The sequence below is a fragment of the Lepus europaeus genome, chromosome 21 (genome assembly GCF_033115175.1).
Source record: "Lepus europaeus isolate LE1 chromosome 21, mLepTim1.pri, whole genome shotgun sequence".
Lineage (NCBI taxonomy): Eukaryota > Metazoa > Chordata > Mammalia > Lagomorpha > Leporidae > Lepus > Lepus europaeus.
This window is the reverse complement of record NC_084847.1, coordinates 4,876,083-4,879,934: the sequence shown is the minus strand read 5'-3', so window position 1 is coordinate 4,879,934 and position 3,852 is coordinate 4,876,083. Positions and strand designations below refer to the sequence as shown.

General features: G+C 44.1%; 1 pseudogene; it reads left to right on the top strand.

Annotated features, from left to right (window-relative positions):
- The first annotated feature begins 423 nt into the window (after positions 1-423).
- Positions 424-998, top strand: LOC133751015 (transmembrane protein 126A-like; annotated as a pseudogene).
- Positions 999-3,852: the final 2,854 nt, after the last annotated feature.

Genomic DNA, 3,852 nt, shown 5'->3' with positions numbered 1-3,852 from the left:
TCAACATATTTTCATTAAACCCTTTCACACCCTCAACAAGGAAGACGTCATTATTTCCAGTATTCCAGAAGAGGAAAGTGAGGCTTCAGTAGCTCGATTAAGTTGCACAAAACATGAACAGCATGACGGAGCCTGGATTTGAACTCGGGCAGTTGAGTACCACGTGCCGAAGGATTCTGCTGTGTTCTTTACACTGTGAGATCTCGGTCACAGGGTGTGTTCAAGGAGAGACTAGAAGTGAACATTGCAGAGAAACGTTCCATTTTCCTGCAAGGAGTTGGAACAGATGAAATATACTAGGTCTCGCTGGCAAGAATCACGTGTTGGCTAAAGATGGCTGCGCTGGAGAGTTGAGAAAAGGTTACAGCATGAGCCTCGGCCGTGGCTGAGGAAGACCAGGGGAGGCACCGGCTGCTGACAAAGATGGAAAGTCCTGAACCAGATACTGGCAAAGAAAACCTAACAATTTTGGAGATCACAACCAGAAAAATAAACCAACTTCCAGAACCAGGAAGGAATCTACTTGAACATGGATCAACATATGCTGGAATTAATGCTGCTCTCTGTGGCCCAATAGCAAACAGTCTTTTTTGGCGTGTCTTGAATGTGACACAAGCTTGTACAGCTGCTAGCTTATCAACTGACAGCACATGTATCTTACAAAGGTTTTCTAAGTTTTCCTTGGGGTACAGGTGATTTGAATTGCGAAGCCTGTACCATAACACGGAGTGGACTGGTTGGTCTTGTTTTTGGTGGTTTGTACCCTGTTTTTTTGGACATACCTGTGAATGGTGGCCTAGCAGCCAGGTATCAATCAGCTGCTACCAGAGAAAGGAAACACCTTAACGTCCTGGATTAGAATTTCGAAGCCGGTCTTTAGAAAGATGGCGTTTCCCATTTTGCTCCAGAGTGTGTCTGCAGCATCCCTTGGGTCTAGACAATACAAACTGCTTATAATGGCCCTTCAGTTACCTGAACCTGGCTTAAAATTTCACTGATGTGAAAATGGTAAAAATAACCTATACCTAAGATTATGAATACATATAACTGTCATTTATCATGTGAAGTACAATTTTGGAACTTAACAAAAGTTTACTCAAGGCAACAAAAGGCTGAACTCCAATAAAGGCTATCAACTTGAGCAAAAAAAAAAAAATACTAGATCTCTCAATTCTAGAACAGCAGGAATTTCATAAAGCTAAATCACATGAGAGCTAACAGTTCAAGGATGGAAGCGACTTCATTTTACAGTGAGAAAATTGTGAGGAAAGGGGTCGCATCCAAAATAAACTTCAGAAACACTGTCATCATCCCCCAATCAGAAAAGGTAAGATCCACAATCAGTAATAATTATATGGACCTAGTACACTTGAACTGAAAATGGCCTCTATAATCTCACATAATTCAGCTAGTTGGGAGAAAGGTCATCTGAGCCAGAAAAGTCAAGATTTACTAACAGATCTGTAAGACATGGTATCCTGTATCCCCCGAGGGTTGACACTGACCTGCCTCCCCTCCGCATAGAAAGTTAAGCAGCAGAGCTGGGAATGGATCACAGGGTCCTGGAATCCTGATCCACTGCTCACTCACTGACTCTTACAAAGTAATCACACAATTGATGCTCAACTTCACTGCAATCCACAAGTTACAGAGTTCAACTTGAAACATTTTTTGCAGATATAGCCAGAAAATATCTCCTCCCCCTTTAGTAACATAAATACATAAAGGCACACACACACATATGAAAGTATTTTTAAAAAGTAGGTGGAAAAATTAGACATGTTTATTTTGGAGCCAAGTCATTTGAAATCCATGCAGCTTTTTCTCATAATATGCATTTTTCCATGAAATTTAGAAGACTCCTTGTATACATGGATTCACGTCTGGTGACTCCACTACTGTTAATACATGGGAACATCTTAAACACGGGAGACTCATAGAGAATCAAGAGTGTAGGAAGCTATGAAGTGGAAGGGAAGCTGGTGACCATCCCTTCAAGAGCCAGTTGTTTGTATTTTGATGGCTTCGCCTCTGTTTAAGTGAACAAATGGACCCATCTCACAAATGAAAAACCAGGGATTCACCCATTCACCCACCCACTCATCTGTGCATCTACTCGCCCATCTATCCATCCATCTCCCCACTGATCCACCAACCACCCATCTCACCACTCACTCCTCTTCCCAGTCATCCTGGAATTCACTACCCACTACCTTAGCAATCACGGCCAAATCATTTAACCTTTCTTTCTTAGTTTTCTTAGTCAAACCAGGAAAAAATACAGTAACTGCCTCAAGGGACTGAGCTGAATACTAAAAGCTAATATTTGTAAAGCAGCTAATATTGCACCTGGCACCAGGTCAGTGCTGTTTATAAGTTTGTTATCATTTATTAAGTCTATAAGGAAAACTTCCACTGTATTCTTGGTGTCCACAGTCCAGTACAGAAGGTGGATCTTGGTTGGGAAGGCCCTATCAAGGGGGAGCAATGGAGATCAGATCTTAAAGATGCAAAAAAAAAAGTAATTGCATAAAGTGGAAAAAGTGAATAATTAGGGAGTGAATAGAAAAACCACAGTGTTCTCTCGTAGAAATTCATTGTATGCCCCAGCTGGAGGATTATCTGATTCCTAATAACACTAGACTTATGAAACATTAATGTATCCCAGGCTCTTTATCAAAATTAACACAAATCCTCTTAGTTATCAAATGTAATGATAGCCACCGTGTTAGGTTCAACCTTCTCAGCCTCTGTCCCTGCTCCCCAGTCACTCCCTCCATCCCCAGCACACTCACCTAACACTCAAGGTCAGCACAACTGACCACTTAGGGAACACAAGTCCCTGTTTTCCCTCTGGCCCTTGGGTCATCTCCATCTTTCTAAGCTTCTGGCCACCTGGCCCAATGTACTCTCTGTAGCTTTCACTGACCCTTCCAGCTGGACTGAATGTTTGGGATGGAGTGGGGAGGGGAGAGAGGGCTATGGCCATTTGCATCTTCTACCAGACCCAGAAATGGACATTCTCCTTCACTCTTGGGAAGCTGGCACTCCCAGAAGGCAAGGGAAATATTTCATTCCACTCCGGGGCCTTATCGTCTGGCGCAGTCCCAACTTGCTTCCTTTGGAGAGTCTAAGGAGTGATTGCTCAAGGACCCAAAATGACAAGCACCAAGGAAGGGCACTGATCTTCACTCCAAAAAGAGGTTTTCTCTGAGCAAGAAGGAGTTCTCTGGGGCTCCCAAAGATGGTACCCAGAGAGTTACATTTAGTTTCATGTAGAGGTCAGTCCAGGCCCACACTCTACAGCTGTTCTGAAGCCATCAGATCCTTTGGGTGGATCATTTCATAGGAAAAACCAAAGGCTGGGAGCAGTTGCTAGAGGGCGAGAAGCAAGTGGTCAGCACAAGGGCAGCAGAGAGCAACCACAGCTTCACCGAGTTCTACAGCAGCCACAGAGTGGGGGTTTTTGGGTCTTTTTTTTTTTTTTTACTTTAACAAAGATTGTCTTGAGTTTGCAATTACTCTTGCAAACTATCTAAAGAGCAATTTGTGGCCAGGGAGAGTCCCGGCCCCAGGGGAACTGGGTGGAATTTTCATCCTGCTGAGAAAATGCAGGAACTAAAGAGCTGAAAGTGAAGCAAACTCAAAAGGACACGGCAACAAAGTCAGGCAGAACGGAGGTGAACGCTCCCGTCATGCACAAGCTACCTTCACCTCTGCACCCCGTCCAAATGGGTGCACAGCACAGCAGCCCGATCGCTTCCAAAGCACTGACGCTGATGACCGGTGGGCAGCCAGGACACCGCTGAGGATGCCAACACGGACTCTGTCACCTGAGCTGGCTGCTGCAGA